This window comes from Gorilla gorilla, chromosome 8, assembly GCF_029281585.2.
Source record: "Gorilla gorilla gorilla isolate KB3781 chromosome 8, NHGRI_mGorGor1-v2.1_pri, whole genome shotgun sequence".
In the NCBI taxonomy this organism is placed as follows: domain Eukaryota; kingdom Metazoa; phylum Chordata; class Mammalia; order Primates; family Hominidae; genus Gorilla; species Gorilla gorilla.
This window is the reverse complement of record NC_073232.2, coordinates 123,716,640-123,728,826: the sequence shown is the minus strand read 5'-3', so window position 1 is coordinate 123,728,826 and position 12,187 is coordinate 123,716,640. Positions and strand designations below refer to the sequence as shown.

The 12,187-nt window shown below is 42.1% G+C and overlaps 1 long non-coding RNA gene across 1 annotated transcript in view; it reads right to left on the bottom strand.

Moving 5' to 3' along the window:
* The window catches only part of LOC129524878 (uncharacterized), a 38,970-nt gene extending 32,864 nt beyond the window's left edge, over nucleotides 1-6,106 (bottom strand). Inside the window, exons 1-3 of the long non-coding RNA XR_008668824.2 lie at nucleotides 5,911-6,106; nucleotides 4,010-4,089; nucleotides 2,660-2,811 (exon numbers count right to left, since the gene is read on the bottom strand). This is a non-coding gene — a long non-coding RNA (uncharacterized lncRNA). The remainder of the gene's footprint in view (nucleotides 1-2,659; nucleotides 2,812-4,009; nucleotides 4,090-5,910) is intronic.
* Nucleotides 6,107-12,187: the final 6,081 nt, after the last annotated feature.

Genomic DNA, 12,187 nt, shown 5'->3' with positions numbered 1-12,187 from the left:
GCAGGCTGTGGCACACTAGAGAGTGTCAACCATATTATTATCATTTTTCACAGCACTGATGAAACGCTCCTTGTGAACCTCTTTCTGGCCCACATTCTTGTGAAAACCACGTTATACAAAAGAGCATTAAATATGTAGATTTACAAACCTGATGGGTTACAAAAAAGCTGCAAAGGGCTTAGGACAGGAGGACAGTAATAATTAACCTATCTGTCCCTCCATGGTCTAAGATCTTTTAGAATCCAGGCCAAATACATACTAAAATATTCTATTTTTCTTGGGTTGGTTATATAGAATTCACTTTTGTGATCAGAGGCCATTTTCTGTCTTCCAGAGTGAAAGTGTGCTTCTAACTACTTTTAGGATTGGAAAGAATGTAAGAGGAAGAATCAGGTCTGAATTTAACATCAGTGGGCCATGTGATTTGTACAAGTCCCTTCTCTTCTGTGGGCCTCAGTTTCCCCATCTTTGTAATGAGGAGGGTGTTGTCAATGGCCTTTGAAGAATCACCCGGCTCCACCAGTCCATCACCACCACCATGTTCTAGGTAGCCTTTGTGTTGTGACTGAACTTCAGAAGTGGACAATAAGTTGGGGGTCACCCCCAATGCCCCAGGACTCACGCTGGAGAAGTGAGCAAAGAATCAATGACTTACTTGGTTGTTGACATCTCAGTAGTTTTGTTTATGCTCATGGGGCCAGCAGAGTGATAATAAGTGTGGGTCTCCTGCCCCATTCTTCCAGTAGCACACTCATGGTGAGACAGGACCAACATCAAAGACTGAGTGAAGGAATTGGCTGCTGTGTGTCAGCCACTTCCCTCTGGAGGGCTGATGGTTCTCAGGCTTCTTCATTGTATGACCCTACATGAGGTCCTTGGGTGCCCAGATTCTAACTATCTCACCTTCCAGAGGACACTGCTCATGGTACAGGCCTTGCTGCCCCCAACGGCCTCTGACAACTCTGTACTTCATCTCTGTACTTCATCTCCTTCTTGCCCTGGGCCTCCTGTCAAGCCAAGAGCTGGTGACCAAAGAGAGTGGAGGCTGGCCCAGCTTCACTCTGGGTTTCCATCTCCCTAAAACCACTGGTTTCTCCTCCCTAACAATTTCAGAGCAGGGTTTTAAAACTCCATGTTTGAAATGCAGTAGAGCACTGCTATTTCAATAAGGCAAGAGAGTTGGGTCTCTCAGCAATCAGAGAATGCATCATTCGATAAATCCTCAAACAAGAATTAGGCACCTGCCACATGCTAATAACAGTAGAGTAATCTTTGAGTGCAAACTAGATATTATAAAAGCCTCTTCACACTTTTTATCTCTTTAATATTTACAACAGCCTTATAAATCTACTAGAACAGTAGATATTTTATAATGATGCTCAGAAAACTCTGTGAATATTCTGGAAAGTGACACAGCCAGGACTCGACCCAGAGATATAAGTACAATAGGAAATATGAAAAAACAAAGGACCTAGCTCCTGCCTCTAAGAGTAAATATCCTGTTGGGGAAAAAGAATGTGGGCTCCATCTGGCTTTGTCCTGTGCTATTGTTTGATAGTTTAATGACCAGTGATAGATAACATATTATGCAGATTATGAGATATAAGAGTTAGCTCACTCTGGCTTGGGAAGTGAGTAAAACTTGAAAGGGCTTCCAGCCAGGCTTTGGAAGATAGGGAGGGATCCTGTCAGCAAGGGGAGACCTGATCAGATGAGAAAAATAGCACTATCAAAGGCCACCCAACCGGGCCCTTCAAGAGCCTATTTCCTTCAAGTTATCCTTGACTAAAGATGCAGGTTTGCATTATGGAAAAGGACACGAGAAGAAATTGCTCAGGTATTTCCTCACATTCAGAGCTGTGGCTGGCCTTGAGATCTGGGGACTATCTGCATAGGAACGTGATCCAGGAAACAGCACTAGAAAATGGTTCTAACAATATATGGTGAAGCTCAAATTAAAGTTGGCTTGACTATTCCTAAGAGACAGCTCCTTAAACATTTTACCAAGTGCTATTCATGGTAGAAAATATAAAGACACACCCTAGTATGCTCACCTGTTTGGATTTTTAAAATTCATGCTATGCTTATGTAATTCTAGAACATATTCGTGTTTATTTCAATCCACTTATTTATAAATTCCACAGATATTTGAGCCCCTATTCTGGGTTAGGAACTGTTCCAGGCGCTGAGAAAAAAAGCAGTGAAAATCCATACAGTCAACTCATGAAGTTGCATTTCTGAGTTTTTTTTCCACATTTCAGTAGAAAATGGTCTCTTGGAAATGTATGGCATCTATTTGGGGCTTCTGGTACCCTCAGCGCAATGCCTGTGGGAGTCCCCCAGGGTATGCATGCCCACATTTGAGGAGTAGAGTCCTCAGAAGACACTCATCCAACCCATGGAAATAGGAAAGACTTCACTCCTTTAAGGAATTTTCTGTCAGATATCGATATGATCTTCCAAAGCTGCACATCAATAACAGTCTTACTCTCTTCCTCTCCTATTATCAACAACCCTTAGAAAGAACCAAACCCTGGTCTTATGATCTCTCAATGTTCCCAAACTATGCTTCTATTTGTCAGGATTTCTTGGCTGCCAATAACAGAAAATCTAAACCCAATGGCCTCAACAGTAAGTACCACCATGTTCTGTATCTTACCTGACATGGGATGTATGATGGAGTGTTCCCAAGGGGACTAATTCGGTGTTCAAACCAGCATCACCAAGTCATATTCTTTCCACCATTCTTCACTGTCACACTCAGCATGCTAGCTTGACCTCTAGGTTGGCTCTTTCATGGCCCTAAGAAAACTACATACAACATTTTTGATGGTCATATGCAAGTGTCAGCTGGAGAGAGAAGAGCCCATTTTCTCTAAGTGCCTTTTGTTTGGTTGATTGTTTTTGGACTGAGAAACTCTTATCCAGAAGTCCCCTCTGTAGAATTCCCCTCACGTCTTCTCTGTCAGACCTGAGTCATATGACTTTCCCTAAACCAGTCCCTGGCCAGGCAAATAGGATTACCGTGATTAGCTGCCACGTGCTTTGAAAGAAGTGGGGTTACTTTCCTATGCTGGAAGATGAATCCTGACTAAATATTTTTAAGCAAGGAGGAAGGGGGAAAGGAGCAATGCCTTCTGAGTGGGTAGCAAAGGGATCTGACACCATGGTTTCCTCTCATGTACTGAATTCTAAGATGGCGCTTAGTGTCATGTAAAATGTTTGCCTCCTACATGCCAAACATTGTCCTAGACACTGTAAAAGACATTGATTCCAGGTGCCTTCTGAGTTTTTCTTCAAAACTCCTCTCATAATCTGGAATTTTTTTCTGCTTATTTGTTAGTTTGCCTCACCAGCTGAAATGCAAACTCTAGGATGGTAGTGACCATGTGAATCTTGTTCATTGTTACAACATCTAAGCCAGCACATGGCACACGATTGGCACTCAGTGAATATTTTTGAATAAATAAATAGGTGAATTCCTTACAAGATGCAATATTCTTCCTATTCTTCCATAGCCATTCTTCTTATTTTCCTTTTGGGGAAATTGGTCAATAGAGCTCAGGTAACTTGCTCAGGATCACTCAGGGAGCATGTGGTAAAGTCAAACTTTAAACCTAGGTCTGTTAGATTCCAAGTCCTTGTTCGGTCCCCAGTGCTATATTCCCTGTCCTTGCATGAACACAGCCTTTGATTTCATGAGTCCTCTTCCTTGGACAGCTACAAACCCCTTAGTCTCTAACTGCAGTCATGCTCTCAGTCACCTCTGCTCCTGCTCTTCTCTTGATCTGGAACCTTTTCTACCCACCCGTGCAGAGTTTCTCCCCACCCTGTACACATCCATGCCCAAAGTTTAGCCCAGGTCCCTCCCCCTTCCTGACACCATCATCTTGCCTCCATTTTTTCATCCTCTACTTCTAGCTTAACTGATCTCCCCAGGGAGAATGCAAATCCTCGACTACCCCATGGCCTTGAGAGAATAATGACTATGTTCTATGGCCGGACTCACTGTGTGCAAATCCCAGCTCCTCTTGCTGATTTGTGTGATCCTGGGCAAGTTTCTTTGCTTCTTTGGGCCTCTTTGCTGATCTGAAAAATGGGGATAACCATGGAATGCACAGCACAGAGTTGTTGTGAAGACTGAGTCACCACGTGCAAAAGTCTTCATGCGAAGCACATGGTAAGAGCCATTTAAATATCGACTGTGATTTTTCATTTTTCTTATTTTCTTTCTTAACAGTGCCAGGCACTTGAAGGATGTTGAAGAAATTCCTGCTAGCACAAATTTGCTAATCGCCTGCTTCCTCAGTATATGGTATTTCTCCCATACTGTCCCGCAAATTTCAAGGACAGGCATTGTTAGTGTTTTCTCCTTCCTCCGTACCCTTTCAGGGTCTACTGTAGTGATAAAAGCCCGACAAGCACTTAATAAATCCTTACGAAAATGAACAAACCAAAAAAGCCCTGGGCTTCAAAGAAAGTTCTCATTTGAATTTCTTTGCTGCCTTTCCTCTTGCCTTTAATTCTACATCTCTTCTTCCCTTCTGAAAATCAGATTAAGCCCCACTGAGGCTAAACCGATAGTGTTTCAAGTCATTTTGTTAATGGATGTAAATTGGCTGTAATCCTTTTGTTTCATGGCTACTGGCAGTTGGTCAGGCAGGTGACTGAGATGAAGATTTTAATCACACCCAAAATATGATACCGGCTTAGAAAATGTCAGCCCTCCCCTGCACCACAGAGTCATTTATGATGACGCTGCAGTCGGAAAGAACCCAGAGAAACCTTAATTGGCCTTTGGCTAATTTCAGAAGCCAGGCCTTCCTTGTAATTTGCTGCAAAACTGGTACAATTCTCTGAAATAAGATCAGTGAGAACGTTACAGAAAATGACTCAAGGCCAGATCTGTGCACCACAGATTCATTAAGGATGCCCTAGCTAGATTTAGCTTCCAATGCGCTTGTCTTCGGGAGCACTGGTTTCCTATTAGGACTTGACTTTCAAAGGCCACAGAAAAAGTTGCTCCCAGCAAGGTTTTGCAGCTGCCCCTTTGGTCCACACTTTAGTGACCCCAGAGAGAAACACTGGTGAGAGAGAAAAACAGGATAGTTGATTCACTTGGGCAGGAGTCTGTGTCCCCACAAAGGTGAGTCTGGAATTGAAATTTAGAAAACGAGAGCATATAGAGCATATCAGCTGAGGCCAACCTAGGTGACACCAGGGCTTACACACATACAGTAAGGCCTCATTAACTTAGAACAGGGATGGCAAATGGATTTCATTTCATATGACATTTCTGATCGATTATAGTGGCTGCTGAGAACACTGTGTTCAGTGGGATTCTCCCACTGTATCTCAGCTCAACAAGAAAGAATGCTGTGATCATTCAGCAATGTCTGCTGTGGCAGAGTCATAGGAAGTGAACCCATATACCACGTGTTTGCAGTCTTTGACTTGGAATAATGGAGACAGAGTGGATTTCTGTCCAAAATGTTGAAAAATCTGTAAAGCTCCGTTGTGTTTTTTCATTTACTATTTTCCATAGTAAACAAACAGTAACATAAATCAAAATAGGAATGTCTAAAGTTAGAGCACTTATTTAAAAGCTTTTATTCAGTGGACTCTCACATTTTTTGTTTTCTATCATTGGAAAACCTCTATCACGAGAGCCTATTGATAGTTTGTCAGTGAGGGAGATGGTCAACAGAGAGGAGCTGTTCTATGGTAATGAAGGAGATAAACCAAATACCCAGTGTCGCTCACAGAAGACTTCTCCCTGAGTACATTCACCTTGAAACAAACCCTATACACATACCCCCTATTTCCATGGGTTCAGGCAAGCCTTAAAAAGAGAGCTCTTGCTCATTCTCACCATTTGCTGAAAGAAGCAGCAGCTGATGAGTAACTTACCTGTTTCACTTGCCATCTGCGTCATTGGTTCAGAACAGTAGGAGGGAACCCAGGAATTGAGCAAGAGGAAAGTCGCTCCACCAAGGGTAGCTCCAGCCCCACTGCTGACACTCCCTGGTGTCAGCTCTGACAGCTGTTTGGCAAATCCACTCCTCCACTACTGTTCATGATGACAGCTTGAAATGGGGCTGGGGATATTCTCCCTTTCCTGAGTAGAGAGAATGAGAGAAATCAACACAGCAAGAGACATCTTCTCTGCATATTTTGTGGGTACCTACAGGCTAATGGAAAAGGCACCAGTGATTCAGAGAGTAGGAGGTTTCTGTGCAAGTCTGAGCCTGGAGTGCCAGAGACTGGCAGTGGCCCTGGAATAAAGACAGTGCAAAGATTTCTAAAGACATTTCAGTCTTTTCAAAGCCTGGGCTTGAATGTTTCAGTGCAAGTCAAGGGAAAGAAGAGGGGTTTTTTGGGAAGCAGCTGCCAGAAGTTCCACCTTCCGGCTGATGAGCTTCCCTTTCAGGCTGATGAAAGCAAGACAACTTCTTCAGCTTCACCAAAAAAGACATTTAGAAAAAGTCAACTGAGTCAGGCTAGAGATCAGCTCAGAAAAGTCACTGTCCTCCTCTCTCTCTCTCCCCACTGTGATATCAATAGCTGCAGAATCATCCCTGGTTTCTAATAAACTTGATGAAAATATGAATAACAGTTTTTTTCTGTTCACCTTCTCATGAAGTGGAAAATTCCTTAAACTGGGGGGAGGTTAGTCAGTGGACCAGTCTAGTTGGAAATTAAGTTAAATTCAATTTACATAAATAAATTGGGTTACTTTGGTATTGTAATTAATTCTTGCTTTGTAAAGTGAAGTTTGTCCTTGCAGACTGTGTCGCAGAATGTGCCATGAGAAACTGTCCTAATCTTACTGACAGCCTGGCTTCAAAGTCACCAGCAGATGGATTTTAAGCTCTTTGAGGACAGAGTCAAGGCTGATACTGTTCTGTTGGATAATCCGGTATTCACTTGGCAAGTATTTATTGAGCGTCTACGGTGGTTGTCCACCAGTATACACATGGCGCTTAAAAGTAGATACGATAGACAGATGTCCCTTCACTGATCTTATGATCTGGCTGAGGAGGGACAGTTTATAAATAAGGAATCCAATCAATAACAAAATCCTTTCAGGTGATGACAAATGCTATCTTATACTATAAAAAAATAGAAAATAAAAGCAGTAAGAAAGGCCCCTGGAGATTGGTGGCTCAGGGAGGAGGTGGTACATAGATGATAAAGAGTCAGCCTAACTCCTAGCAGAGGAAATGTCAAGTGCAAGGTGCCATAGGCAGGCAGTCTCAGTGGTACCAGAAACAGAAGGAAGACCAGCATCACCAGAACCTGGTAAGTGAGAGGGAGAAAGACATAAGAGGAGGCAGGCAGGGCAAAGAGGGGCTTGATCAATGACAAGCCATTAGAACATTTTAAGGTTTTAATCAGTGATCTGATTAATATTTTAAAAGGTCATTCTAGCTTCTATTTAGAAAATGGATTGTAAAGGTAACAATAGATGCATCTTATGTGTACATTATCATTCTAAATCGGAGTGGGGGGCAGGTGAATGAGTGTTGAGCAGAAGTACACAGGCAAGAATTAGCTGGCTCTGTTCATGGGTACAGGATAAGCTGCTATAACAAAAAGGTCTCACAATACAACAGCTTGAACAATATAGTTTATCTTCCTGTTGATAAGTCCATAGGTGAATAGTCCAGAGTTTGCGGGATGGCCCTTCTCTACAAACTCATCAAGGACACAGACCACTAAGTTGACCCAGCCTATGGCTTCCATCTCTGAATCCCAGGCAAATGCTCTAGTTTTGCTATTTCCCAGCCATGAAGAAGAAGACAAAGGGAGAACTCCAGAAAGTGTCTGGTCAATGTTTAATAGCTGGCTCTCTGAGGGGGAAAAAACGAACCCTGATTTGTGGCATTTGCTGATGTCCATGGTCTAAATACTTCTACCATGACTGATTTCAGACTACCAGCTGGACCTCTCTGAACTCAGAGTTGGAAAGAAATGCATACAGTGAGGTCTCAAAGGCCAGTATGAGCAGGCTCAGTATACCACCGACCTCAGGACAGAAAAGAAATCCTTTACAAGTAAAAGCTTTTGCTAATTCTGCTGAAAGAAGTAAAAGCTTCTGCTACAAGCTTGAACTATTCTCATATGGAAGCGTGATAAGGCACACCACACTCAAGAACACTAGACCATAGAGTCTGGGAGAAGCTACACATTAATTAGTGAAAAGGGGTTCAAAACTTTACTGAACTTCCCAGAAGAGAAACATTTTAAATGATGGGTGTAGAACACACGGAATTTTTAGGTTGGTAAAACTATCCTGTGTGGTACGGTAATGGTGGCTACATGTCATTATACATTTGTCAAAAATCTACAGAATGTATCACACAAAGAGTGAATGTTAATGTAAACGACAGACTTTACTTGGTAATAATATATTAATATTGGCTCAATTTTAACAAACACAAGAGGATGAGAAGAAGGGAAATTGTGGGGAATGAGGGAGAATATTGGAACTCTTTATACTTGCTGCTAAACTTTTCTATAAGTCTAAAACTGCTCAAAAACATTAACTGTATTAATTACATCAATTAAAAATATTTGTAGGGGAAAGATCACCATGTATATGTACATAAAGGTGAAAGTGTATGTCTGTGTCTGCATGTGTATGCTGATGAGTATGCCTGTGTTTGTGTTGGTGCATATGTGTGTTGGGTGTGTAGGGTGACAGGAGAGACTTCTTCATCGGCCCGGTGACAGGAGAGCTAATTGGCTCACTGTGCTGCCCCTGAACCTCAGACCCAACAGAGTCAGCCCAAAAGCAATCCTTTGGAGGAAATGCCCATCATGCCTCAGTCAACATGGTGCCTTCCTCCATAAGGACACTAATTAGGGGCTTATTAATGTGGGCCTGCCTGAGACTGCACTTTCATTGACTATAGATATTTCCCATGACAGTTCCCCTAAATCAGGGGTCCCCCAGCCTTTCATCCCTTTATTTGTAATTCCCCTGTCTACAATTGTTTTGGAAATAACCATCCACATGCATTCTGGTCTTGGAGGGGAAGGAGCACCAAGATGGCGCTTGAGAGGAATCACTATCCTCTTCTCCCTTTGTCCTTTTCCCAAAGACAAATAACCGTAAAGGATCATCTGTATTATGATCTAAAATATCCAATTTCCTTGCTATTATACTATGGCCTATATGATAGTTCTCCTCCAGAACCTGTGAATATGCTCCTTATATGACAAAAGAGACTTTGCAGATGTAATTAAGTTAAGGATCTTGAGATGGGAGATTATCCCATTTTATCTCAAGATGGGATAATCTAGCCAGATGGACACAATATAATCATGAGGGTCCTTACACGACAAAAGTCAGTGGGACAAGGGAAGCACAGGGACAAAGAGAGAGAGATTAGAAGATACTGTGCTGCTGGCTTTGCAGTTAAAGAGTGGACTTGAGCCAAGGAATGTAGGTGGCCTCTAGAAGCTAGAAAAGGCAAGGAACTGATTCTCTCCAAGAATAACTAAAAGAAATGTATCCCTGCTCACCCATTTTAGGACTTCTGACCTCCAGAACTGTAAGAGAATAAATCTGTCTTGTTTTGAGCCATTAAGTTTGTGGTATTGTGTAACACAATTTGTGATACAAAATGGGAAACTAATATACATCACTGTAGCCTGAGAATCTGCACTCTCTCCAAGATTCAAGCTCTCCAGGTATCCCTTTGTCTGCTTATTCTTTTTTCTTTTAGCACCTACTTTAACCTGTGGCCCCTGCAGTGAACCTTGAGCCCTGACAAAACACATGTCATCTTGTCTCACTAGTGCCAGGCACAGTTGCAGGCTGGCGCATCAGGGCACTCAATAAACACTTGTTGAATGAACGAATGAATGAATTTTTCCAAATGTATTCCATGCTCAGAAGGAAATATTGGGATTTATTGTTTTTGTATTTTTTCAGTTATCTTCCCTCTATCCCGTAAGAAACCACCCACACACATAATTTTGGTGGCCTCTAGCTGTAAGTACACACAGATTCATTTCTTGTTTTGACCTGGCCCTGTGATCTAAGCTCTTTATGGGACTCCAGTTCCCAGAACTTCCTGCTGGTAAATGGACATCTCAACTTATTTTTATGTGGGGTGTCAATTTAAACTAAAATCAGATGGGAAGCTCTACATAGCCCCAAAATATACTGCACTGGGTTGGGGTCAAAAAGAGATGGTGACTGTATCTGGGACAGTTTGCAGGTGGAACTAATAAAGAAAACCTTAAAATTGGGCTCATAAAGAGAAAAAACTGCTACCAAGTCACAGATTGTACCCCTAACCCAGCCATCCATCTCAGATATGCAATATCCCGGGTCGCAAGGAGACTAGGCAACAAATTATAAGCAGATGAGATCCTAATATGGAAAAACATATCAAAGGCTGTCTCCTTCTGAGGGTGGGTCATAAAGTCTAAAAGTATCCAAAATACGATTTGCAAAGAAATTTAAAGACCAATAGTTCAACTTCTCTTCAGAGCTTGGTAAATGACTTCTCCCAGACCTTAGTTGTCTTAAGACAGTAAATGTCTGTTTCAAGTCTTGGCAGCATGTAAGTACAGGAAGGCACTTTTGTTTTTTTAAATTAAATGCAAGGAATTAATGAAATGATCATATTAACTTTCTAAAATTTAATATTGACTAATTTCACTCTTTGGTCCTTTACAAAGCAGTTGAACTCTGTCAACCAAGAACACACGCAACACACACAAATACACATACAGGCACGCAAGCACGACTGGGAAGGGTGCTGATCCACAGAGGGGACAACGGCTGTTCAAAAATCAGCCGTTCCCACCCTGCTTTCTCTTTGATTCCTTTCCATGAAGCTGGAAATGCCAAGTGTCAAATATTTCCAGTTACTTAAGCCCCTCAAGATGGATCTTTTATTTCTCAGAGAGAACACTGGGCAGGAGCTTCAGAGAAAGCTCCATTTAAATGTTCCAAGTTGATTTGCTTTTCCATGGGAGCAGAGAAGGAGGGGGAAAACGCCAATTAAACCAAGGCCTCGGGCACAGTCCTCTCATTACAGGAATCTGTGGTGCAAGATCTTTGCAGAACCCCTTCACTGTGCTAGATGAGCTCCTGTGATTGCCCACCTCTTAGAATGACCTCCAGGCCAATGACAGAGCATTCTTTCAGTTGTTCCAAATGAGACCCCATGGCTAGTAGGACATTTGGCATTTCTGTAGGGGTTCCTTTAAGCCACATTTTTCTACAGTCATACATGGGAAAACTTACCTCAGCTTAAATACAAGGAAATGCTCCAAGCTTGTGCATCTCTACGGATGACTAGTAGAGTCCACTTGATTGGAAGAAAGGCAGGCACCTCATGGCTTTGAAGTTCTGTTGTCTTTTGGACAAACAAGCTGGTACAATGGTGTTCTCATGGTGCTCAGCTTTGATCTTAAAATACAACCCATGAAATGACTGGAAGAGATAGTTCACAGTAAAAGAAATACAGTTTGTTAAAAATTAATGCCTGTAATCCTAGCACTTTGGGAGGCCGCGGGTGGATCATGAGGTCAGGAGATCGAAACCATCCTGGCTAACATGGTGAAACCCCATCTCTGCTAAAAATACAAAAAATTAGCCAGGTGTGGTGGCGGGCGCCTGTATCCCAGCTACTCGGGAGGCTGAGGCAGGAGAATGGCGTGAACCCAGGAGGCGGAGCTTGCAGTGAGCCGAGATCACGCCACTGCACTCCAGCCTGGGCGGCAGAGCCAGACTCTGTCTAAAACAAAACAAACAAAAAAAATTATATGGAAAAACTTTGACCCCATTTGTAATCAAATATGTTTACATTTATATAACAATGAGAGATGACTCTTGTCTGTAAAATTTGAGAAGAAATAAATATAATGTGTACCTATATGTGTGCATGTGAATGGGTATATGTATGTATCTATATCTCAGGTCTGGTGAAACTGGCATGTAATAAACATTCTCGTAATATGCTAGTGACAGTATCAGTTGATTCAACTGTCTTAGAGAGTATCAGTCATTTATGTCAAGAACCTTAAAAAAGAACCTTTTGGACTAGTTATGCCACTCCTGAGGAGGCATTTGAGGGCTATTACCCACATTTAGTATACACAAAGTCTTCAAAGCAGTAATGTCTACAGTAGCAAAAACAATAAAAGGAAACACTGTAGCTCC